The sequence below is a fragment of the Bubalus bubalis genome, chromosome 7 (genome assembly GCF_019923935.1).
Source record: "Bubalus bubalis isolate 160015118507 breed Murrah chromosome 7, NDDB_SH_1, whole genome shotgun sequence".
Taxonomy (NCBI): Eukaryota; Metazoa; Chordata; class Mammalia; order Artiodactyla; family Bovidae; genus Bubalus; species Bubalus bubalis.
Genome location: NC_059163.1, coordinates 64986239 through 65013546, shown reverse-complemented (window position 1 = coordinate 65013546; position 27308 = coordinate 64986239). Strand labels below are relative to the sequence as shown.

Here is a 27308-nt window from a genome sequence, read left to right as displayed (position 1 = left end):
GATTATTAGATTGATATTCATATGTGACAAATTACTACAAAAGTAGAAGCTTAAAACAACAAAACATCATTTTATTGTGTTGGTCATTTCAGGCTGCTATAACAAAAACACTATAGGCTCAGTGACTTAAACAATAGACATTTATATCTTACAGTTCTGGAGGCTGGGAAATCCAAGGCCAAGGTGCTGGCCAATTCAGTTCTTGGTAAGGACCTTTCACCAAGGGAGGCATGGAGGATGCTTCTTGGTGAATTCTCACACGGTTTCTGCATCCTTCTGTGTGTAGGTGCTGTCACTTCAGCTGTGTCTGACTCTTTGCCACCCCATGGACCATAGCCCTCCAGGCTCCTCTGTCCATGAGATTCTCCAGACAAGAATACTGGAGAGAGTTGCCATGCCCTCCTGCAGGAGATCTTCCCAACCCAGGAATCAGGAGGGATGACATCTTGGTGAATTCTTATATGGTGGAGAGAGAGAGAACTTGGTTTTCCTCATCCTGCTACAAGGACATGAATCCCTTCATGGGTGCTCCATGCTCACAACTTCATCTAAACATTATTATCTCCTAAAAACCCCACCTCCTAAATGCAGCCTATTTGTGGTATCAAAGTTTTGGGCCTATGTAAAGAATCTCTAGGCTGTCCTTTAAATTCTTTCTTTTCCCAAAGTGTTCAACATTAAAAAAAAAAAATCAATACCAATATATACCTATCTAAAAAGAAAAAAAAAAAAAAATGTGACTTATAAGCTACCTAATCTAAAAACTAAGAGAATGGGAGAGGTAGATCTATACTTAAACAATAAAATGCAAACTATATTCATTATTGTAACAAGGAACATAAAAATTATTTTATAGTAAAGAACAAGGACAGATTAATTTCAAGAGAGTTGTAGAGGAAAGAGGAAAAGTTGGAGATCAGTTGATGGAGGACAAACTGGATGGGAGCCAGGCTTTCAAAGTTGTGTGAGATTTTAACAGATATTCAGAGTGAAGATTTATAACATTTTAAAATATTCATCCAATTAATCATTGACTATTTAAGCAATAATTTTGTGCACTGAAATGTATATGGCACTATGTTATTGAGTGCTGAGTATATACCAGGAACATGTGGTTGAACAGGCCATATATATTAACTCACTAGATACTTTAAACAACTCTAAATGGGGAAGCACCATGATCAGAGAAGCAATTATGGGCCAAAATAAGAGAGAAGAAATGTTTAAAGTCTTCCTCAATGATATGACCCCTTAGTTAAATTTTGAAGGAGGTATACGAATTGTTCAGCAATCAAAGAGGAGTAGAACAATTGTGTACTGATATATAAGTCACCCAAGCACTGGAGAGCAGGGTACATTTAATAACAGTAAGTTGTTCGATTGTATTAGAACTTGACTGTGTGGATAAGAGACTTCTATAAGCAAATATGATAATTTAATGTGATTATGAAGAGTTACTTCCTTCAAGCAGACATACTGTCAAAAAGTATCCCTCCTCCTGCTACCCTTTAACCAAGGTATGAGGTTTCTAGAGTGGAATGGAAGCTAAATTTCAGATCCTGTTTATCCTGATGACCATAATGCCCAGAAAAATCAGCTACACATTTATCCAAATCCCTCACCCCAGAAATTCTGATTTGGAGCTCAAGGGAAGTAGAGAAATTCAGAGATGGAGTTTAAGGGAAACAAGTCAGTTAATAGCCGATGAAATCTGATAAGAAATTGTGTAGCAAGATGCCAAAGTTAATTCTAGAGGGAAACAGTACAAAGTTATGTAATAAATATCTAGGCATGAAGATCCTGCTTCTCAACTGCAGTTTTCCGAGGAATCAGATCCCTTGTCAAGGACCTTGAGCCACCTTAACACAGAAGAGTAGATTAGAAAGAACATGCTATCTGTGAATTTTGTGTCAAACTTACAGACCTGAATCTACCTTACAGCGTCCCTGTAGGCTTCACAATAAGTTTTCTGAGTAAAAGGGACATGGACGTGACATTGAGAACCATCAAGGAACATACATGGAGTGGGATCCTGAAGCCAGAGTAAAGTATTCAAAAATAAATAAATAAATAAAGGAGCTAGCAAGCTGACTGTGATCTCACTTTGACAGCACTGGCTGGTGATGTCAGTTTGGATAGATGACCAGGATTAAGCCTGCGATGCTGTCTCTCCCCCAGGTCATTAGGCAAAATCAGTTCAGTTCAGTTGCTCAGTTGAGTCCAACTCTTTGTGACCCCATGGACCGCATCACGCCAGGCTTCCCTGTCCATCACCAACACCTGAAGCTTGTTCAAACTCATGTCCATCGAGTCAGTGATGCCGTCCAACCATCTCATCTTCTGCCATCCCCTTTTCCTCCTGCCTTCTTTCCCAGAATCAAGATCTTTTCCAATGAGTCAGTTCTTCACATCAGGTGGCCAAATTATTGGAGTTTCAACTTCAGCATCAGTCCTTCCCATGAATATTCAGCACTGACTTCCATGAGATTGAGGCAAAATAAACCCCTGGAATTTAGATTCAGCCCTGCTGAAAAGGTAGGTTGAGGAAATTCAAGTTGGATTTTTCAGAAAGTATTTCTTTTCACAAGAGAAACTAAAAATAATAAAATAAAGTAGATGAAAACAAACCACTGATGGGGCAGAATTGCAATGAACTGACCAAATTCCCATGTAAGTTGAAAGCTCTAAATAAAACCAGTTGACTGACTGCATTAAAAAAAAAAAAAAAATATATATATATATATATATATATATATATATATATATATATATATGTGATGTAGTTCTTACAGACATGCATTTTGTAACAGAAGATTTTGGGACAGGCAAGAGAATTCACTGATAATATATATTGCATTTTATTCTGAATCCAAAATAATGGAATAATGGTTTGAATGGTTTTAAGAGAAACTGCAACATGATCAGATTTATATTTTAAAAGATGAGTCTGGCTATAGTACAAATGATGGGCTGGAGGAGATTGGAGACAAAAATTCTTACCAATGGGTTAATTTTGATGCTTTGATTCAGATGATTTAGAATAAGAATTAAAATAAAATAGTGTCAGTGTATTTTATCTTGTTATACATGAACAATTTGTCATGGGGACTGAAAGAGAGGGAATGATTAAGAAGGAAGGTCTTCAGTTTTCTGTCATATAAGTTATATTGAAAATAATGCAATTTATAAACATAGGGAATGCAGGTAGGAATCAGAACTTGAGATCTGAATGCTGGATCTGAAATATTTGTGGGCATGAGAGTCAGGAAGATGTTCATGTCTGAAGATCCAAAGAGAGATCTAGACTGGAGTGATTGAGTCCCGTTATGAGCATAGAACTGGTAGTTGAAGGCCTGAGATGAGACAACTCACAAAGTATAGAAAGGTAAAAAAGAAGTTCAAAATAGAACACTAGAACATAGGGAAACACATGGCCCAGAGAAGAGAATGAAACAAGTCAGTGGAAACACTGCTTTCCAGGTTGACATGGAAGAACAGAGTTTCACAAAGAAAAGAAAAGATCAACATTGTAAATGTCAAAAAGAGTTCAAGTATGATAAGGACTAAAATGTGTCTATTAGATTAAGCAAAGAATAAGACAGTGTTGACCTTTGTGAAAAATTCAATAAAAATAGTAAGGGCAGAAGTGAAATTACAGGGAGCTGTGATATGGGTGAGAGGTTAGCCGTTGTCCTTCAAGTATTTCCATTATGAAGAGAAGGAGGGTTGGAGAACAGGTATAAAGGTCAAAGTCACCACAGTATATTCATAGAAGGGACAGTATCATCCACAAGGGACAAAATTAGTTTTTTAGCAAAGGAGTGGGAATAAAAAAAATCTTACTCTTTTTGTGTATAAAGCACTGAGATACACATAACACTCAAGGAGAGGTAGAGTATATCTGTGGTATTAAAACTTCATGGGATAAAACTAAGAAAAACTGTGTAAAAAGTTTCCATAAGGGGATAATAATAACAGCAACAAGAATAATAATTAAGAAACACTTGTGTAAAGTAGTGATGTTTGCAGAAAAGGAAGTATTGAAAGGTGGAGGAAAATAAAAGTATTTATAGCCAGTAAAAATTGTATTAAAAAGTTGGGATTCAAAAATACCAGATAATGAGAAAAAGATTAACCTTAGGAAGTATATATGATACCTCTTTCTCTGAAAGAAAGAAAGGGTAAGGATGAGTGTAGAAACCCATATTTTGTAAACAAGAGGGTCCTGTTTAATGTCTTTTTTATTCTTGCTCTAAGAAATAAAATCATTCAGACTGAGGGATCAAGAAGCAGATAGGAAGGAGAGATAAGAAGTTTAGAACATGTTAAACTATGATGGAGAAAATAGTAGTAGGCAGAGTTCTGAGATGGCCTCTGAGACTCCTACTCTTTGTAGTACAAGCATTGTTTTAGTTCTCTCCCCTTGGGTATGGACTTCCCAGATGGTGCTAGTGGTAAAGAACCAACCTGTCAATGCAGGAGATATAAGAGAGAGCACAAGTTCGACCCCTAGATTGGGAAGAGTCCCCGTAGGAGGGCATGGCAACCTACTCCAGTGTTCTTGCCTAAACAATCCCTTCGACAGAGGAGCCTGGCAAGGCTACAGTCCATGGGGTCAAAAAGGGCTCTATAATCTTAAAAGCTTCCCTGGTCTTTCCCACTCACAGAACAAACTGGCCTTGTTCTGCTGGAATTATAGTTTGACCTGAACATATACAGTAAACACTAACCCCTCAACACCTTTATATCCTCCTCTAACTAAATAAACAGATCCAGGATTCACCAATGTAGAAGGTCTCTGGAGTTTCTTTGGTTAACATCCTGAAGATTTCCTCTATGTTGGGAGAGCAGTGGGCTGTCCAGAGGTCTTTATAATGACAGTTCAGCTCTGCTCAAATGTTGTACAGAATGATGTTTGTCACCATAGCCCTGGCAGGCTACAGCCCATAGGGACACAACTGAGCAACTAACACTTTCACTTTCTTTTCTGGGTGTGGGAAGGCTAGAAAATAGATTAATTTTGCTCTCAGGATTAGATTAATTTATATGAGGAAGGAAAGGATTTAAATATGGAATTTAGGCCCCAAATGCTTTTATTTATTTATTTTTTGTTGTTTTGTTTTGTTTTTTTCATTTTCATTTTATTTATTTATTTTTAATTTTATTTTATTTTTAAACTTTACATAATTGTATTAGTTTTGCCAAATATCAAAATGAATCCACCACAGGTATACATAAAGAATCCAAAGAAAGATTATGCTGGGTGGGCCTGATCCAATCAATCCTTTCCACCTTGATCGGGACTTTCCTGAATGAAGAATTTCAAATTTCTGTTGTTTCTCCTGTTGGCCTTGAAAAACTGAAAAGCCCTTCTGTGAACCACTATGGAAAGTGTTGACATGACAGGGACCTGTGAGTGGCCTGTAGGAGCTGAGTAGTCCTTGGTAGACATTTAGCAAGAAGATGTGTAACTTAATTATATGACCACCAGGAAAATAATTCTGCCAGCAACCTGAATGTGTCTAGAAGAAGATCCTGCCTTAGTTAAGCATCCAAAAAAGAATTTAGTCAGTGAGACTAGAATCAGTCTGTACAGCTACAGAATAATTTTCCAGAATCACTTAGTCACCTAGACGCATGAGTGTGTGCTAAGTCGCTTCACTTGTGTCTGACTCTTTGTGATCCTATAGACTGTAGCCTGCCAGGCTCCTCTGTCCATGGGATTCTCCAGGGAAGAATTCTGGAGTGGGTTGCCATGTCCTCCTCCAGGGGATCTTCCTGACCTGGGGATTGAACCCAAATGTCTTGCATCTCCAGCACTGGCAGTTGGGTTCTTTACCACTAGCATCTCCTCGGAAGCCCACCTAGAGCTGAAGAAGGAGGAATTACTTGGAATTTTTGCAAGAAAGAGTGGTAGAAGAGAAAGAGAGGGAAGTACAAGAAGACAAAAAAGGATGATACTGGCAAGGGAGTGGTTTAAGTAATGAAACCTGAGAGGGACTCTGCTACTTGTCAGGAGTGTGATGATAAGAAACTTCCCTCTGGCTTAGTTTCCTCATCTACAAAATGGGATAATAATAGTAAATGGCTCATAGAGTTGTTGTGAATACTTAAGACATTTGTTAGGTGGTTAGAATAGGAAAAGAGAGTCCAGAATGATGGTGGCTAAAAGACAAAGAAAGGGAAAAGCCCATAAAAATAGAACAAAGGAAGGTCCAGGACCTGAGTGAGAATCTCAGGTAAAACAAACAAGCTTCCTGGCTAGCCCAATTTACATAGGGCAGGCTCAGGGCAAGGAGAAAAAAATATATAAATGGAGGAAGCCAAGACAGATTGAGGCCTCTCTTCTCTTCTCTTTTGGGTCGGCCCACCCCTCACACCTTGAGGATGTATTTTCCTTTGCTTGCCAAACAAAACAGCTGTAACACTGGCCCATCCGTCTCTTCAAATTTTTGCTGTGGCGAGACAGAACCGAGGAAATTACAAACTCCCCTAACACATTTAAAGAAAATACAATAGTGCCTGCTTGTGGTAAGCCCTTCAGAACTGTTAGATAGCGGTTAAAGGAACAGTCATGTAGTGACAGTGTTATAAACTGAATGAATGGAAAAAGGAAGATGAGATGAGAGTGGATAGATGAGAAGAAAATTGAAATTAAAGGATGGCTGGCACGAAAGCAGAGGGTCAAAGAGAAAATGTGGGCAGTGTCAAGTAATGAGTGAGCCTAAGGAAATCGTAGAGTGTGATACTGGATTTACAATTTGGAAAAGAAGAGTATATAAACAAAAGAATGGAAAACAATTCCAGTCCAGTTTTCCAAAGAAGTAGTTGCTGACCTAGCATGTACCCTGAAAGAAATTCAGGATGAACAGAATAAGGCTCTCTGTGTTTGGGGAAAATAGGTAAAATAGGCCCTATTTCTGAGCCTATGCCTCAGAGGCTGAACAGCTTCCACTCTTGCTAATTTGACTGTTTCGTTACTGTCCTACAAACAAGTACACACAATGAGAAATGTGAGGCATAAACCTTCTGCTGCTCTGACCCACAATATAGCAAGGGCCTCACATGTGAGTGAAACCTTCTCCAGTCAGCTGAGCATCAGCCAACCCACCAGCTAAAGACATCCCATGAAGGAGCCCATCAGAGTCAGTCAAGTTGGCTCAGACTTCAGTAGATGAACTGTCTAGCCAACATAAAATGGTGGGCTAAATAATCATGTTATTTTGTGCCCCTCTGTTTTGAAATGGTCTGTGCACATATAGTAATCCAATTAGAGAAAATAGTATTTTAATTATATACTCAGTATGAATCACCTAAATGATAAAGGTGTTAAAACAGGCAAACATAGAAACAAAGTAAAGATGTAACACATTTTCTTAGGTTGTATTAATTGAAATAAAATGTCCAGAATAATAATGATAATCATTCTAGGCTGCATTCTCACAGTCATGTTACAGATGAGAATTGAATATTAAAATTCAACATTTTATATACATACTAATTTATTGATACTTGTGCAAGCAAAGTGTCCAGGATTTTACTTGTAAGTATCCATCATTCATTTTTTTCTACAATCTGGAGATATGTAAATTTATTAATAGGAGAACAATCTACAATGTCAGATTTAACATGTCACAGAGAATTGAACTTACATTCTGCATGACTCTGAAACACTGAAAACATTTTTGTATATATATGTTTTTTGGGGAACAATAAGTTTAATCCAAACAGAAATATTCAAGGAATTAAAATTCAAGGGCTTCCCTCGTGGCTCAGTTGTAAAGAATCCACCTGCCAATGCAGGAGACACAGGTTCGATTCCTGTTCAGGGAAGATCCCACTTGCCATGGAGCAACTAAGCCCATGCTCCAAAGCTATTGAGCCTAGGCTCTAGAGCCTGCGAGCCAAAATTACTGAGCCCAATTGCAACAGTTAGTGAAGCCTGCGAGCCCTAAAGCCCATGCTCTGCAATAAGAGAAGCCACCACAATGAGAAGCCTGTGCATCACAACTAGAGAGTAGCCACTGCTCTCCATAACTAGAGAAAAAGCCCTATCAGCAAGGAAGACCTAGTGTAGCCAATTCAAAAGGGAATGACCTGTAACTTGGTAGAGGGCCCTCCCTCACAGGAAGCACAGTAATCAGTGTTAAGGATAGAACTGTAACAGCCCTTCCAACGTGAGATATTATCATGTTACATGTACTTTCTACCCAACACAAGGGACAGAATGGTCTTTAAGCTTGACCACATTGTTAATCAAGAGGACACCATGTCCCAAACTGGAAGATACATGGCTTGAAGTTCTGGGGATGTAGAAGATTAGGGGAAAAGAGAAAATAAAATGGGAAAGCATCCTAAACTCAAACTTCTTTATTTTCTTTTCTGTCAGTTGTCAGCTAGAAATTGAGTTTACCAAGGCAATGGCACCCCACTCCAGTACTCTTGCCTGGAAAATCCCATGGACATAGGAGCCTAGTGTGCTGCAGTCCATGGGGTCACACAGAGTCAGACATGACAGAAGCGACTTAGCAGCAGCAACAGCAGCAGCAGTCCAGTATCAGTTCAGGTGCAACTGAGTCACAGAACTTGTATTATAATATAAAATGGGGAGCAAATCCAAAATAATCAGAGAGTAAGACAGAGCTGTTCATAACTAAATGCTTGGTTTGATGTCTCTGCTGTAAACATTACAAGGGCTCAGTGAAACAAAACAATTTTATACAGATAGTAGCATCTAAGACAATTTTAAAATAAACTGAACCTTGAGTTTAGCCTTAAAAGAGAGAAAGAAGATATATTTAAATTTAGCTTCCTAAAGGTTCAGTTCAGTTCAGTTAAGTTGCTCAGTCGTGTCTGACTCTTTGCGACCCCATGAATCGCAGCACGCCAGGCCTCCCTGTCCATCACCAACTCCCGGAGTTCACTCAGACTCAACTCCATTGAGTCAGTGATGCCATCCAGCCATCTCATCCTCTGTTGTCCCCTTCTCCTCCTGCCCCCAATCCCTCCCAGCATCAGAGTCTTTTCCCATGAGTCAACTCTTCTCATGACGAGGTCAAAGTACTGGCGTTTCAGCTTCAGCATCATTCCCTCCAAAGAAATCCCAGGGCTAATCTCCTTCAGAATGGACTGGTTGGATCTCCTTGCAGGCCAAGGGACTCTCAAGAGTCTTCTCCAACACCACAGTTGAAAAGCATCAATTCTTCGGCACTCAGCCATCTTCACATTCCAACTCTCACATCCATACATGACCACAGGAAAAACCACAGCCTTGACTAGAGAGACCTTTGTAGGCATGTCTCTGCTTTTGAATATGCTATCTACGTTGGTCATAACTTTCCTTCCAAGGAGTAAGCGTCTTTTAATTTCATGGCTGCAGTCACCATCTGCAGTGATTTTGGAGCCCCCAAAATAAAGTCTGACACTGTTTCCACTGTTTCCCCAACTATTTCCCATGAAGCGATGGGACCAGATGCCATGATCTTCGTTTTCTGAATGTTGAGCTTTAAGCCAACTTTTTCACTCTCCACTTTCACCTTCATCAAGAGGCTTTTTAGTTCCTCTTCACTTTCTGCCATAAGGGTGGTGTCATCTGCATATTCGAGGTTATTGATATTTCTCCCGGCAATCTTGATTCCAGCTTGTGTTTCTACCAGTCCAGCATTTCTCATGATGTACTCTGCATATAAGTTAAATAAGCAGGGTGACAATATACAGCCTTGACATACTCCTTTTCCTATTTGGAACCAGTCTGTTGTTCCGTGTCCAGTTCTAACTGTTGCTTCCTGACCTGCGTACAGATTTTCAAGAGGCAGATCACGTGGTCTGGTATTCCATCTCTTCAGAATTTTCCACAGTTTATTGTGATCCACACAGTCAAAGGCTTTGGCATAGTCAATAAAGCAGAAATAGATGTTTTTCTGGAACTCTCTTGCTTTTTCCATGATCCAGCAGATATTGGCAATTTGATCTCTGGTTCCTCTGCCTTTTCTAAAACCAGCTTGAACATCTGGAAGTTCATGGTTCACGTATTGCTGAAGCCAGGCTTGGAGAATTCTGAGCATTACTTTACTATCATGTGAGATGAGTGCAATTGTGCAGTAATTTGAGCATTTTTTGGCATTACCTTTCTTTGGGATTGGAATGAAACTGATCTTTTCCAGTCCTGGGGCCACTGCTGAGTTTTCTAAATTTGCTGGCATATTGAGTGCAGCAGTTTCACAGCATCATCTTTCAGGATTTGAAATACCTCAACTGGAATTCCATCACCTCCACTAGCTTTGTTTGTAGTGATGCTTTCTAAGGCCCACTTGACTTCACATTCCAGGACGTCTGGCTCTAGGTGGGTGATCACACCATCATGATTATCTTGGTCGTGAAGATGTTTTCTGTACAGTTCTTCTGTGTATTCTTGCTATCTCTTCTTAATATCTTCTGCTTCTGTTAGGTCCATACCATTTCTGTCCTTTAGTGAGCCCATCTTTGCATGAAATGTTCCCTTGGTATCTCTAATTTTCTTGAAGAGATCTCTCGTCTTCCCCATTCTGTTGTTTCCCTCTATTTCTTTGCATTGATCACTGAGGAAGGCTTTCTTATCTCTTCTTGCTATTCTTTGGAACTCTGCATTCAGATGCTTATATCTTTCCTTTTCTCTTTTGCTTTTCACTTCTCTTCTTTTGACAGCTATTTGTAAGGCCTCCCCAGACAGCCATTTTGCTTTTTTGCATTTTTTTTCCATGGAGATGGTCTTGATCCCTGTCTCCTGTAGAATGTCAGGAACCTCAGTCCATAGTTCATCAGGCACTCTATCTATCAGATCTAGGCCCTTAAATCTATTTCTCACTTCCACTGTATAATCATAAGGGATTTGATTTAGGTCATACCTGAATGGTCTAGTGGTTTTCCCTACATTCTTCAATTTAAGTCTGAATTTGGCAATAAGGAGTTCATGATCTGAGCCACAGTCAGCTCCTGGTCTTGTTTTTGTTGACTGTATAGAGCTTCTCCATCTTTTGCTGCAAAGAACATAATCAATCTGATTTCGGTGTTGACCATCTGGTGATGTCCATGTGTAGTCTTCTCTTGTGTTGTTGAAAGAGGGTGTTTGCTATGACCAGTGCATTTTCTTGGCAAAACTCTATTAGTCTTTGCTCTGCTTCATTCCGTATTCCAAGGCCAAATTTGCCTGTTACTCCAGGTGTTTCTTGACTTCCTACTTTTGCATTCCAGTCCCCTATAATGAAAAGGACATCTTTTTTGGGTGTTAATTCTAAAAGGTCTTGTAGGTCTTCATAGAACCGTTCAACTTCAGCTTCTTCAGTGTCACTGCTTGGGGCATAGACTTGGATTACCGTGATATTGAATGGTTTGCCTTGGAAACGAACAGAGATCATTCTGTCATTTTTGAGATTGCATCCAAGTACTGCATTTAGGACTCTTTTGTTGACCATTATGGCTACTCCATTTCTTCTGAGGGATTCCTGCCCGCAGTAGTAGATATAATGGTCATCTGAGTTAAATTCACCCATTCCAGTCCATTTCAGTTTGCTGATTCCTAGAATGTCGACATTCACTCTTGTCATATCTTCTTTGACTACTTCCAATTTGCCTTGATTCACGGGCCTGACATGTTATATCAATTCAAAAAAAACGTAATAACAATGGGTAATATTTATGGCTACTTAATAAGTACACAAACTCTGCCTATTGTATCCATTTATCTCACTTCTAACTTCAAACAATCCTATTATATGTGTATCCATATCTCTCCATTTTAGAGATAAAGAGACTCACAGAACAAAGTGCTTAAGCAGTTTGCCTAAGGTTGCACTGCTGGTGAGGAGAGAGTCAGCAGTCACCTTCAGTCAACCAGACCCCAGACTCCAGGTGTTTAATCAGTAGAGTACTGCCTCAGGGCAAAAATCGTGTCCCAGACAATGCACTAGGCCTAGCGCAAGACACTGAGCTAAATATTTCTAACTGAACGTCTAAAGACTACTACAGAAGTAGAAGGACCGATATGGAATAACCAAATATAATTGAAGAGAGTTTGATAAATTTCAAAATGTACAAACCAAATACTATGGGACAACTGGTGGGTGAGATCAGTCTGGCTGATGAGCTTAGGGACAACTTCATGGAAGAGGGACTATTTACCTTTGGTTTTGAAGGAGAGGTGCATTTAAAAGCATTTTTATCACTCTGACAATTTAGGAGAGACAGATGATGTTTTGTTGCTACAGGATAAAGCAAAACCCCAGGGGGAATTGAGGGAGGATTTTTTTTTTTTCTCCTGTTGGCAAGGCAAAGCATGCTCTGCTACCAAAAATGAAAAACCAGTGCATGATCTCTTAAGATTCCTGTGGATTTCTTTTACTAAGAGACTATTTTATTTCACACATGCTGCAATACATTAAAGTCTATCTCACACACAGCTTTTTAAAAATTGTGTATGTTTTTTATATAATGCATCACTGCATTATATCACTGCATGTTAATAAAATATATAATATATATTTGCTGCATGTTATGTATATATAATTATATATATATAATATTTATATCACTACGTGTTAATAAAATTAACATTGTAGGGTACAGTTATGTACTTAAGAACTACATATGAGTTCTTATAGAAGAATCTCCAAAAGAGGTTAGATCAATACTATTTTAAAATCTGCAAACATATTTAAGTGAGGTTTTAAAAACAGCCAAAACAAACACTTTAAAAATCCATCACTAAGTTATCTTTTTTATGTTTTTTTTTTCCTTCTGTCTCAGTCCTAGACAAGGGTTTCCTTCCTTAGCATCACATAAAATAACAATGCCTAAATTCACTTTCAAATTAGAACCCCCTGCCCCACCTCATCCTTTCCAGATAAAGTTTTAATGGAAAAATGCATTGCTGGAACCAGCCTGTCATGTCTACCTAATAGTTCAGTCTCCCATGAAACTTTCAGGGCCTTTTGGGTCATCTGCTTTATGTGCCACTGACCTCACTCACATCCCCAAGGTGTACCACCACACCATCCACAAAACTGAACTCTCTGATGGAATGCCTCATGCTCAGTGATGCCTTCTTCTTAGAGATGCCCCTTTGGACAAAGACCAGAAGGTAGATGGGATAGCAGAGGCAGAGGTGAAGATAAAATATGAGCCTAAGAGAATACAAAACTAATTCTTTAAAACTTGTAAGTGTCATGCTATGATAAATGAACTTAACTGAGTAATTGGGGATTATTTAAACTTGGTGCCAGTATTATGGTAATATATGTGATGTGTCAATGGCAAATAAAAACAATCAAGATGGTGAGAAAATAAAGGAAAGGAAATCAATTTATGATCTTGTAATGATTCAAATATGTGCTGAACATAGAAATAGATAGTTGAAGTAATAAATAGGATAGATGAAAAGGAGCTGTAGAAATAGCATAAATAGAAAGTGATGCCATCACTAAGAATTGGTTAAGAGCAGAAAATAACTAAGATTTTCAGCCTGGTAGGCTAATGAATTTAATTCACTCAGGAAAACCTTACTAAGTATTCAAAATGTGCTCAGGAAGAGGTAATTGGATTCAGAAATAAAAGCCATAATCCTTACTATCAGATAGCTTGTAGTTTATGATGGCAGATCAGTAGTTGGAGCAATAAAAATTAATAATAAGTATTAGAGCTTCAGCAATGTTTTTTATGTTTAAAATTAGGGACATGGTGTGAAAGTATGGTATTCAGGAAGAGCTTAAACAAATAAGTTACAACTGAGTGAATTATAAAGAATAAGTGTGTATCTATTTTCTAGAAATAGATAAAAGAAGGCTATACTTGAAAGTCAATGGTTTTCAAATAGTTGTTGGGGGGGATGAGAAACACTCACATTTTTAAAGCTATTATTCATGCCTAGAGGTTAGAATTTAGGGGAAGAAGGAGAAAAAAGTAAAACATTGGGTGATCATGGAGATTTTCCTGAAAGATTTATGTAGATAATGCCTTGAATCAATGGAAATCCTTAAAATATTTTCATCAAGGAAGTTCAAGAATCAGATTTGTATCTCAACATGCTTTTGGACAGCATCATGAGGAGCTGATTCAGTGTTGATCAGACTTGAGACAGGAGACTAGCTGGGAGAAGATGCTGTAAGAGAGGGGTGAAGCAGTGAGGACTTTTACTAATAGAGGGCAGGGGGGAAGGGAATAGAGGCTAGTTCAAAATGGTTTGTTGAAAGGATGAAACTAGTAGTATATGATGATTAAAAATATATGCGGAGATTCTACTCCTTCAGAGAGCTCCCCTCAACCCAACTAAGGCTAACCAATGTCTTTTAGGTGGCAGAGACATCTGCCTGCCCTGCTCCTCCCGTCATGCTTTCCTTAATAACACGACTTCATTTGAAGTAGCAATGGAAATGCCAAAAGGATAGCATTCCTTTCAGCATGATGTAGCCAATTAGAATTAAAGGAACAAGATTTTTGGTGTCTTCAGGAACGTTGTTGAAAGGTTTTAACTCCTATGGTATGCACCTCTTCTGTCTTTTCTCTGCTTTGTTTTCTGCCGTCTGGAACTTAGACTCAATGGCTGAAGTCCAGCATCCTTCATGAACTGAGGAGAGATCTTGAGTTGACAGCTATCTTCATCAGCTCAGGCTGCTATAACAAAGTACCACAGGCTGGGTGGCTTATAAACAACAGAAATGTATTTCTCATAGTTCAGGAAGCTGCAAGACTGAGATCAGGGTACCATCCTGGCTGGGTTCTGATTAGAATCCTCTTCTGGGTTGTAGACTGCCAACTTCTTGCTGGATCCTAACATGGCTGAGAGCAGACACAGGAAGGGAAATCTCTCATGACTCATAAAAACACTAACTGTACTTGTGTGGGCTCCACTCTTATAAATTCATCTAATCTTGATTACTGCTCAAAGGCTCCACCTCCTAATATCACCATATTGGGGAGATACACTTTAAAAATGTTAACTTTTTTTCAGAGACATAAATGATGTACCTTTTACCCACTATGCTTAATATTTTTGCTACTTTCCATCATCTAAAATTATTTTGTTACTTATCCATTGTCTACCTTCTTCTAACTAGCTCCTAAGGGCTATGAGAGAAGTTACTATTTATCTAGCTTATCATTATATCCCAAGCAACCAGCACAGTAGAAAGTATAAACTGGGCAGCCAATATACATGCTTTGATGACTAAAGGGATGAATAAGGTGGATGGGGATATGGAATATATCAAATACTGGTTTTTGTCTTTGGAAGCTATCTCAGTGATTTAAACAGTTTTAAAATGGAGAAAAACTGCAAATCTGAGGAAAGAATGAATTCAATTTTTATCATCTTGAACCTGAGATGTCCATTTCACATGCAGGTTGAATCATCCAGTAGAAAATCAGGTATATAAATTTAGAGCTCAAAAGGGTGTTCTGGGTTTGGGAACAACAGTATTGTTAACCATCAGTATACTGGGGATAATTCGATGTCTAGGGAACTGATGAGGTTGTACAAAGAAAATCATTGCGAGCAGAAGTCAGAGAAACATAATATGATGTGCAAAGAGGAGTTAGAAAGGCAGGAAAAGAGGAAAAAAAACCTCTTGCGCAAAAGTCAGGGTAGGACTGAAAGTAAGTGAGAGTGTGAAACAGATTGAGATATAAAAAATAAATTAGCTTTTGAATTTCACAATTAGAAGGCATCTGTAAATATCAGGCCAGAAGTAGATTTCATGGAGTGAAAAGGCAAAAGGACATGGAAACAAAATTGAGAAAGTAGACCACTTGCTCATTAAACGATAACAGGAAGGCAATGGGAAAGACACAGTAGGATTAAGAAGAAAAGATGAGGTTAAGAGAGTTATGTTTATTTTCAAATGAGAGCAATTTGGATATATTTTTTACCTAACACAGGCTTCCCTGTGGCTCAGTTGGTAAAGAATATGCATACAATGCAGGAGATCTGGATTGGGAAGATCCCCTGGAGAAGGGAAAGGCTGACCACTCCAGTATTCTGGCCTGGAGAATTCCATGGACTGTATAGTCCATGGTGTCGCAAAGAGTCAGGCACAGCTGAGCGACTTTCACTTTCACTTTATCTTTAACACAAAGTAAGCAGCAACAACAACAAAAAAAAGTTGAAAATATGGGAAGAAGGAATTTTGATGAAATAAAATATCTCCAGATGCTGAAAGCAACATCTTTGGAGTGAGATGTTTTGTAATTCTAAACTTGCAAGTAGAAAAGAGAAAGTTACTTTTACAGATCTAAATTCTGACTCAATTCTTGGTCCCAGTTTGCACGGGCTTTTTGAAAATTGTAATGGAAATGTTCAGCTTGACATTTTATATGGAATGATTTCTTCTTCTCAATCCCTGAAGAATATAAAAGATGACTGGCTCCTTTTTTTGATGTGGAGTCAATACTTCCAAAATATCTCCTGTGAGGCTAAGATGTTATTAGGACTAAAACTAAAGTCTCTGCATGGGATTGATGATTTCTCAGTTTTGAAAAGATGAATGTGGAAGTTGAGGATATAATATTTCAGATATCTGAAGTAATGATTTTGAAGGATTAAAAAAGAAAGGAAGCAAATTTTATCAAGTGCCTGATATTAATAATATTTTGATCAATTCTAAATATGCAGGAATGATAATTTTATATACACAGAGAGTGAAGTTGAGATGTTCAGTAACTTATCCTGGGGACAAAGCTAATAAATGGCAAGTCAAGATACAAGTCCATTGATAATCATTTGTTTTATGGTAGGAATCTGGGCACATGAAATGGCTGGAGTTGGAGGCAGAGGAATAGAGATGGTGATGGTGGGACCCATATCCCTTTCCCTTGAATCTAGATAGATTCCATGGCTGCATGACCAATAGAATATGATGCAAATGATAGTCAACAGGCTTCCAGGCCTGGTCCTTAAAAGGCTGGTGACTTGCATTTCTGTCTCTGCTTGCTCCCAGAACATGGTGTAAGGAAATTCCAGTCCTGTGGAGCAAAGCCCAGGCTGGGCTCCCAGCCAACAACAGCACCAAATTCCCAACCATGTACAGGAGCCACTTGAAAGTAGACTCTGCACCCATGTAAGTCTCTCAGTGATTCTTCACAGAGCAGAGATGAGCTATCTCTTTAGAGCAACAACAACAAAATTACAGATTTTGAGAAAAATAAAAATCTGCTGCTGTTTTAAGCTCCACCTCAAAAAAGATACAAGTCCAATCTCTTTGATTCCAAAGTCTACATCATTCAAGCTTAATTCATGAATTCCTTAAAATTGCCCTAATTGAAATTCATCAAGATGTGTACTCCAATGCTGTGCATCCATCATCACATCACTTCCTGTGTAGAATAAATAATTACTTACCTTATTAAGGGTGCATCCTGTACCACAGTGAAAAGGAATTCGACTGAGCAGCCAAAAAATGCTATGACTTAAAAGAATAAGAAAATATCTCAGCATATTTTAATTCTGAATTTACATATTAACCTCACAACATTAATTCTTGCCAAAGACAATTATATTGTTTCTTGACAAAATTCTCAGGTAATAATTACTGAAAAAAAAGTTGATTCTTTAGCCTTTACAATCACTCTACTTTTATCTGTATGCCTCATATTACTTACCTCCTGTACCAGGGAAAGTATTATCCATTAAATATCAATATTTTGAAGGCAACAAATTTGTGAAGTACTGCGTCTCAGTATTTAGCAAATCCTTATCCAACCAGTCCATTCTGAAGGAGATCAGCCCTGGGATTTCTTTGGAAGGAATGATGCTAAAGCTGAAACTCCAGTACTTTGGCCACCTCATACGAAGAGTTGACTCATTGAAAAAGACTCTGATGCTGGGAGGAATTTGGGGCAAGAGGAGAAGGGGATGACAGAGGATGAGATGGCTGGATGGCATCACTGACTCGATGGATGTGAATCTCAGTGAACTCCGGAAGTTGGTGATGGACAGGGAGGCCTGGTGTGCTGTGATTCATGGGGTCACAAAGAGTCAGACACGACTGAGCAAGTGATCTGATCTGATCTTATTGGATTCTAAAAGTAAGAAAGCTTACTTATTTAAGTCAAGTCTTAGTGAATTAAATAAATCAACAACTAAAAGGGAAATTTCTAGGCATACAAAAATACAAAAGAATACACAACAATTTCTTTGGTTTATTTCCTTAAAATCAATATTTTGAACCCAACAATGTGATAAATTAAACACTGGGTATTTAACTAGTTGTTCTATTTAGCAAAAATATTACAAATAGAGATATCTTCATTATTGCAGTAAAGTGTTGCAGTTGGAAGCCTGGTTCTGAGTCATAAAGATATGAATTTAAATACTTGCTTTTTCGCTTGCTACTCTGTAATTTTCAGGGATATATTCAAAATTTATTAGTCACATTTACAGAGTCTGAAAAATGGGGATACCATTATGTATTATAAAATTGTGATAATTAAATAATATATATCAACAACATATTTACTCTGTGTCTGGATCACAGTAAGTGTTTAGCTAGGTAGAACCTCTGCTAAAGTAAGATAGGTTAGCAGAATGGTTCAGCACTTAGATTTAGGAATGAGACAATGAAAGCTTGAATCTCTGCTCTACTATTTAAAAGCATGATATATGACAAGTTTCAAAAAACTCCTTGTGCTTCAGTTTCTCCATGGGGTTATTTATACTATAAGGTTCTTTTGGGAATGAAGTTAGATAAAGCATGTGAAGCACCTACTGGATGGGTGAGTAAATATCAAACATCATAGACAATATGTATCATGTATATATCTGTGCTTAGAGTTAAATGAAAAAGCTGCTTTCAGACTAATGTCTTATACAATCACACACACATGCATAATATACAATATATGCATACTCATATATAATACATAATAATGCAAATGTATATTTTTAAATATATACACACATGTGTGCTATCTATCATGCAAAATTTGGAAGCAATAACTGGAAATCCCAATATTTATTATGTATTCTAACCAACATTTAACTATGTATTCATATTTCTAATTCAGTTGAATCTTTTTGCCCTTTATTTATATTTTCTGAACAGTTATTTGTGTCATAAATTATAAGAGAAATGCTAGTTTCACCTTCATGGAACTTGAACTAATGTAGGAATTTTACATTAAATGAGCATAAATTATGAATAAGTGTATCAAAGTACATGGACAAGTAGGAAGAGAAATTTTAGTTGTAAGAAATAAACTTTTTTTATCTGGAGTTACAATTTAAATTTTCAGCCTCTTTTACTGATTTTTGAACCATCAACATTCAGAAAACTAATATCATGGCATCCGGTCCCATCACTTCATGGCAAATAGATGGGAAAACAGTGGAAACAGTGGCGGACTTTATTTTTCTGGGCTCCAAAATCACTGCAGATGGTCATTGAAGCCATGAAGTTTAAAGATGCTTGCTCCTTGGAAGGAAAGTTATGACCAACCTAGACAGCATATTAAAAAGCAGAGATATTACTTTGCCAACAAAGGTCTGTCTAGTCAAGGCTATGGTTTTTCTAGTAGTCATGTATGGATGTGAGAGTTGGACTGTGAAGAAAGCTGAGCACTGAAGAATTGATTTTTTGGAACTGTGGTGTTGGAGAAGAGTCTTGAGAGTCCCTTGGACTGCAAGGAGATCCAACCAGTCCATCCTAAAGGAGATCAGTCCCGGGTGTTCATTGGAGGGACTGATGTTGAAGCTGAAACCAATACTTTGGCCACCTGATGCAGAGAGCTGATTCATTTGAAAAGACCCTGATGCTGGGAAAGATTGAGGGCAGGAGAAGGGGATGACAGAGGATGAGATGGTTGGATGGCATCACTGACACAGTGAACATGGGTTTGGGTAGACTCTGGGAGTTGGTGGTAGACAGGGAAGCCTGGCATACTGCGATTCATGGGTCACAAAGAGTCAGACACAACAGAGCGACTGAACTGAACTATCTTAGATCTGGATCATGGAATATGAATGGAAGTGATGTGTGATACTTATAGCATGAAAAATAAAAATATCCCATAAAATCAGTCCATGTTTTATATCCTCACTCCATCTCTCTGTGTATCTGTGTCTCTCTTTTCCTCTCTCAATTCACTCTGGGGAAAGTTATCTGCCTGCACTGAGGGCTGTGAGACAACCTGCTGGAGAGGGCCACGTGGTGAGGAAAGCCCATGGGAACCAACTCTCTTGGAAATAGATCCTTAGTCTTAGTCAAGCACTGAATCTCTGGCTGATACTTTGAAGTCTTTGACTTGAACTTTATGAAAAACCAAGAGTCAGACCACTTGGCTAGGTCATTATTAACCCAAAGAAGCTGTTGGATGATAAATCTAGGGGTTTCTTTTAAGCTGCTAAATGTTGGAATACTTTGTTACACTGCAATGGATATATTATTTTTAGTTTTCTGATACCCTGCTCTGGTAACAAAACCAAATAAATACTTTTAGTAGCAATCTCTAAGTACAGACATTTTTATCATGCTAAACCTTAATCCAGTCTACTCCCCAAGCAATAATGATGAAGAAGCTGAAGTTGAATGGTTCTATGAAGGCCTACAAGACCTTCTAGAACTAACACCAAAAAAGATGTCCTTCTCATTATAGAGGACTAGTATGCAAAAGTAGGAAGTCAAGAAATACCTGGAGTACAGGCAAATATGGGCTTGGAATAGAAAATGAAGCAGGGCAAAGGCTAAACAGTTTTGCAAAGAGAACTCACTGGTCATAGCAGACACCCTCTTCCAAAAACACAAGAGAAGACTCTACACATGGACATCACCAGACAGTCAATACTGAAATCAGATTGATTATATTCTTCACAGAAAAAGATGGAGAAGCTCTATACAGTCAGCAAAAAAAAGACCAGAAGCTGACTGTGGCTCAGATTACGAACTCCTTATTCTCAAATTCATATTTAAATTGAAGAAAGTAGGGAAAACCACCAGACAATTCATGTATGACCTAAATCAAATCCCTGATGATTATACAGTGGAAGTGAGAAATAGATTTAAGTGACTAGATCTGATAGATAGAGTGCCTGATGAACTATGGACGGAGGTTCACTACATTGTATAGGAGACAGGGATCAAGACCATTCCCATGGAAAAAACAAAATGGCTTTCTGGGGAAGCCTTACAAATAGCTGTGAAAAGAAGAGAAGTGAAAAACAAAGGAGAAAAAGAAAGATATACACATTTGAGCAGAGTTCCATAGAATAGTAAGGAGAAATAAGAAAGCATTCCTCAATGCAGAACAATAGAGGAAAAAATAGAATGGGAAAGATGAGAGATCTCTTCAAGAAAATTAGAGATACCAAGAGAATTTCTCATACAAAGATGGGCACAATAAAGGACAGAAATGGTATGGACCTAACAGAAGCAGAATATATTAAAAAGAGGTGGAAACAATACACAGAAGAGCTATACAAAAAATATATTTATGACCCAGATAATCATGATGGTGTGATGACTCACCTAGAGCCAGACATCCTGGAATGTGAAGTCAAATGGGCCTTAAGAAGCATCACTATGAACAAAGCTAGTAGATGTGATGGAATTCTAGTTGAGCTATTTCAAATCTTAAAGGATGATGCTGTGAAAGTGCTGCAGTCAATATGCCAGCAAATTTGGAAAACTCAGCAGTGGCCACAGGACGGGAAAAGGTCAGTTTGCATTCCAATCCCAAATAAAAGCAATGGCAAAGAATGCTCAAACTACCGCACATTTGCATTCATCTCACATGCTACCAAGGAAATGCTCAAAATTCTCCAAGCCAGGCTTCAACAGTATGCGTACTATGAACTTCCAGATGTTCAAGCTGGATTTACCTAAGGCCAAGGAACCAGAGATCAAATTGCCAACATTCTTTGGATCATCAAAGCAAGAGAGTTCCAGAAAAGCATCTACTTCTGCTTTATTGACCACACCAAAGCCTTTGACTGTGTGGACCACAACAAACTGTGGAAAATTCTTAAAGAGATGGGAATACCAGACCAACTCATCTGCCTCCTGAGAAATCTGTATGCAGGCCAAGAAGCAACAGTGAGAACTGGACATTGATCAACAGACAGGATCCAAATTGGGAAAGAAGTATGTCCAAACTATATATTGTCACCCTCCTTATTTAACTTATATGCAGTGTACATCATGAGAAATTCTGGACTAGATGAAGCACAAGCTGGAATCAAGATTGTTGGGAGAAATAGCAATAACTTTAGATATGCAGATGACATCACCCTTATGGCAGAAAGCGAAGAAGAACTAAAGAGCCTCTTGATGAAACTGAAAGAGGAAAGTGAAAAAATTAGCTTAAAGCTCAACATTCAGAAAACTAAGATTATGGCATCTGGTTCCATCACTTCATGGCAAATAGATGGGTAAACAGTGGAAACAGTGACAGATATTATTTTGGGGTTCTCCAAAATTACTGCAGATGATGACTCCAGCCATGAAATAAAAGACACTTGCTCCTTGGAAGAAAAGCTATGACCAACCTAGACAGCATATTAAAAAGCAGAGACCTTACTTTGCCAACCAAGGTTGATCTAGTCAAGGCTATGGTTTTTCCAGTAGTCATGTATGGATGTGAGAGTTGGACTATAAAGAAAGCTGAGCACCAAAGAATTAATGCTTTTGAACTGTGGTGTTCGAGAAGACTCTTGAGAGTCCCTTGGACTGCAAGGAGATCTAACCAGTCCATGCTAAAGGAGATCAATCCTGGGTGTTCATTAGAAGGACTGATGCTGAAGCTGAAACTCCAATACTTTGGCCAACTGATGTGAAGAACTGATTCATTTGAAAAGACCCTGATGCTAGGAAAGATTGAAGGCGGGAGGAGAAGGGGATGACAGAGGATGAGATGGTTGGATGGCATCACCGACTCAATGGACATGAGTTTGAGTAAACTCCAGGAGCTGATGATGGACTGGGAGGACTGGTGTGCTGCAGTCAGTGGGGTCACAAGAGTCGAAAACTTGGATTTGGTTTTCAGACTGTTTGCCCTCTGATGGAGAAGGATAAGAGGCTTAAGGAAGTTTCCTGATGGGAGAAACTGACTGAGGGGGAAACTGTGTTTGTTCTGATGTCCTGAGCCATGCGCAATATACATTTAATCCAATTTTATGTGAAAGGGGGAGGCTGTGTTCCTTCCCTGTTAATTTAACTGAGGCCAAACTATGGTAAAGGTAATGAAGATAATGTTGACCTTCTTCAAATGGTCCCATGCAGGCACTGCTACACTCAGTGCCCCGGACCCTGCAGCAGGCCATGGCTGACCCATGCCTCCACCAGAGACTCCTGGACACTCACAGGCAAGTCTGGATCAGTCTCTTGGGGGTCACTGCTCCTTTCTCATGGATCCCAGTGTGCTGAAGTTTTGTTTGTGCCCTCCCAAAGTCTGTTCCCCCAGTCCTGTGTAAGTTCTCTTGGGTCTATGGTGGGTTAATGGTGATCTCCTCCAAGAGGTTTATGCAATACCCAGCTTTACTGCACCTAGAGCCCCTGGCCCACAGCAGACCACTGCTGACCTGTACCTTCTCAGGAGACATTCACACACAATTCTGTCTCAGTGTCTGTGTGATCTCTGAGTCCTGGTGTGCACAACATATGTTTGAGCCTTCTGAGCATCTCTGATGGGTATGGGGTTTGATTCTAAATGAGATTTTGCCCCTCCTACCATTTTGCTGGGGCTTCTCTGCCCTTGGGCATGGGGTATCTCCTTACAGCCGCTGCAGCACCACACAGCCACTGCTCTAGCATCATGCAGCCTTGGCTCCATGAATGTCAATGGATATGTATAATTTCTGAAGATCTTAGCAGTCAAGAATTTTTTAAAATATATGATTAGATAATGTTTTACTGTTTACTCTAAAATAATCCCAGCAATGAGTTCAAATTAATTGCCTAGTAGGACTTTAGAGGAAATACTCATACACAATATTTTTAAGTGCAAGGGTAAAGGAAATAAAACCCCTGTTTTAATGCAGCTGTATCTTGTAGCTGCCATTGATTAAGTCTGCAACACAGAAAATGAAAGTGATTCTTCAAGGTCAAGGTTACAATATACTGCTCCAAATACATGGATCCTGAAAACTGAGTAGTTTAATCCATAAGATCTTAGGCTTCTTGGAGTTAAAGGTATGCTACATGGTATTCAGTTGATCTTCAAATAATAGCATGTCTCTAATTCATACTCTAAATTAAACAGCAGAAAACAGAATTTTGAATTTATGGCACTTTTACTTTCATTGAATATCAATGATGTTACTATTTGCTTTGAGTCCATAAAGTCCCTGTCATCATAGAATATTTAATGAGGTGGGAAAAAACGGAACTTCCCTGGAATGCTTATAAGGTTTTCAATATTATTGAACTTTGAAAAATCATTTGATTTTAGGGATCATAGACTACTTGCATGGACTAAAATTATGTTGACCACAAGATTGCTAAGATATTTTAAAAGGTCACTTGTGTGGAGGTGGGATTGTTCAGTTCAGTTCAGTCGCTCAGTCATGTCTGACTCTTTGTGACCCCATAAACTGCAGCTCTCCAGGCCTCCCTGTCCATCATCAACTTCCAGAGCCCACCCAAACTCATGTCTATTGAGTCGATGATGCCATCAAGCCATCTCATCCTCTGTCATCCCGTTCTCCTCCTACCCTCAATCTTTCCCAGCATAGGGTCTTTTCAAATGAGTCAGCTCTTTGCATCAGGTGGCCAAAGTATTGGAGTTTCAGCTTTAATATCAGACCTTCCAATGAACACCCAGGACTGATTTCCTTTAGGATGGACAGTTTGGATCTCTTTGCAGTCCAAGGGACTCTCAAGAGTCTTTTCCAACACCACAGTTCAAAAACATCAATTCTTTGGCACTCAGCTTTCTTTATAGTTCAACTCTCACATCCATACATGACTAGATGGACCTTTGTCGACAAAGTAATGTCTCTGCTTTTCAATATGCTGTCTAGGTTGGTCATAACTTTCCTTTCAAGGAGCAAGCGTCTTTTAATTTCATGGCTGCAATCACCATCTGCAGTGATTTTGGAGCCCAAAAAAATAAAGTCTGACACTGTTTCCAATGTTTTCCCATCTATTTGCCATGAAGCGATGGGACCAGATGCTATGATCTTCGTTTTCTGAATGTTGAGCTTTAAAGCCAACTTTTTCACTCTCCTCTTTTGCTTTCATCAAGAGGCTCTTTAGTTCTTCTTAGCTTTCTGCCATAAGGGTGGGGTCATCTGCATATCTGAGGTTATTGATATTTCTCCCGGCAATCTTGATTCCAGCTTGTGCTTCCTCCAGCCCAGAGTTTCTCATGATGTACTCTGCATATAAGTTAAATAAGCAGGGTGACAATATACAGCCTTGACGTACTCCTTTTCCTATCTGGAAAGAATCTGTTGTTCCATGCCCAGTTGTAACTGTTGCTTCCTGACCTTCATATAGGTTTTTCAAGAGGCAGGTCAGGTGGTCTGGTATTCCTATCTCTTTCAGAATTTCTCACAGTTCATTGTGATCCACACAGTCAAAGGCTTTGGCATAATCAATAAAGCAGAAATAGATGGGTTTTTTTGGATCTCTGTTGCTTTTTTTGATGATCCAGTGGATGTTGGCAGTTTGAACTCTGATGGGGTGGTAGACTAAGGATATTTTTTCTAGAGAATGTGCATTACATTACCAACTAGAAAAGAATGTCAGTAGATAATACCTATATGTAAAAACATTTTAAAACATGGGTTTGTTAATTAGGACTATAGAGATCAGTAGTCTAATGGAAGAATCAGTTGAAGTAACTAAATCTGTTACCTGTAGGAGGAAGGAATTAGGATAGAAATATATGGGTACAAATAATTTTTTGTTTTTCTTGTCTTGGATTTTTGTTTGGACAAATAGTTCTATTTCATGTTATATAATATGGAAACATATTCTTTAACTACAAATAAAAATATTACCCTAGAATTCTAGCAGTATCTGATAAATATTAATAATAGGCAGTCAATAAATATTGGTTCTTTTTTGTGAGTCTCAACTTAAATGTCCCAAGAGCATATAAATGATTTTTATAGTTTAGGATGTAAATATATTATTTTCTTCCTCTTCATGGTTATTTTTCCATCTTTAATGGTTTGGTGGTTTAGTCACTAAGTCATGTCTGACTCTTGCGATCCATGGACTGTAGCCTGCCAGGCTCCTCTGTGGAATTCTCCAGGCAAGAATACTGGAGTGGGTTGCCATTTCCTTGTCGGGGATCTTCCCGACACAGGGATTGAATCTGGGTCTCCTGCATTGCAGGCAGTTGATTTACCAAGTGAGCTATGAGGGCAACTGACATGTTGATGTCAAAAGAAAGAGCAAGTGGCAATCTAAAATGATTATATTTAGAATTGGGTATGATTTTTCAGGAAAGGTTGCTGGTAAGCTTCTTAAACAAGTACTTTGAAAAGATATTATGTGGTGAAGCAAAAGGTGATAAGTATAGAGATAGCTGCCAGAGGTCTCAGAAGCAGGAATCAATATGATGTGTGGGGTCAATTGCAAACTGATTTTTATGACTTAATTATGGAAATACTTTAAACAGATAACATAAAATTATATTTTTAAGCTTATATAAAATACTATTTTGTTGATATGTTCACATTGTTTTTGTTAGGGAATTTAAGAAACTTCTGCATGTTTCTGAGGAAAAGGTTAAAAAAATAAAATTCAAATTTGAAGAATACGATTGTGGAATGAACATATATGATAGTTTGAAAGAGAGGCCAAACAATTACTTTATGTTCTGGACTTTCTCATGTAACAGTAACTAAATATCTTAGTTTTGCTTCTTTCTTTTCTTTTTCTTTTACTTTATTCAGTAAACAAAATTTTATCTCTGTTTAAAGGAAAATTATCTCCTACACTCTTTAAAATGAGATACCATGCACAAATTTATCTAGCTGCTGATTTCCTTACACTGATTTGAGTTTGCTGGGAAGGCTAAGAGTGGATGATTCACTAATTTCAGAGGAATAAATGTTCAATTTTCACTCACTCTACCCCAAACATCAAGGACACTAATTAGATAACATTAGAGAAATTTAGTTTAAGTCCTATCTCTGAAATGCTCAGCTCTTTCAGAGGAGTATTATATAAATCAAATAATGCATTTATATATTTCCCGATTCTAAAGAAGATTAATCAGTTGATAAGCATGCATACAATAAAATGAAAAAAAAAAAACAGATAAAAATTGCCACCAAATATATGGATTAGGATATGGCAGAAAGATATGCAGACCACTGTCCTACTAAGTTATTAAAG

General features: G+C 38.3%; 1 long non-coding RNA gene across 1 annotated transcript in view; it reads right to left on the bottom strand.

Annotated features, from left to right (window-relative positions):
- LOC123334443 overlaps positions 1 to 17812 on the bottom strand; it is a 96906-nt gene extending 79094 nt beyond the window's left edge. Inside the window, exons 1-2 of the long non-coding RNA XR_006552297.1 lie at positions 17626 to 17812; positions 17366 to 17432 (exon numbers count right to left, since the gene is read on the bottom strand). This is a non-coding gene — a long non-coding RNA (uncharacterized LOC123334443). The remainder of the gene's footprint in view (positions 1 to 17365; positions 17433 to 17625) is intronic.
- Positions 17813 to 27308: the final 9496 nt, after the last annotated feature.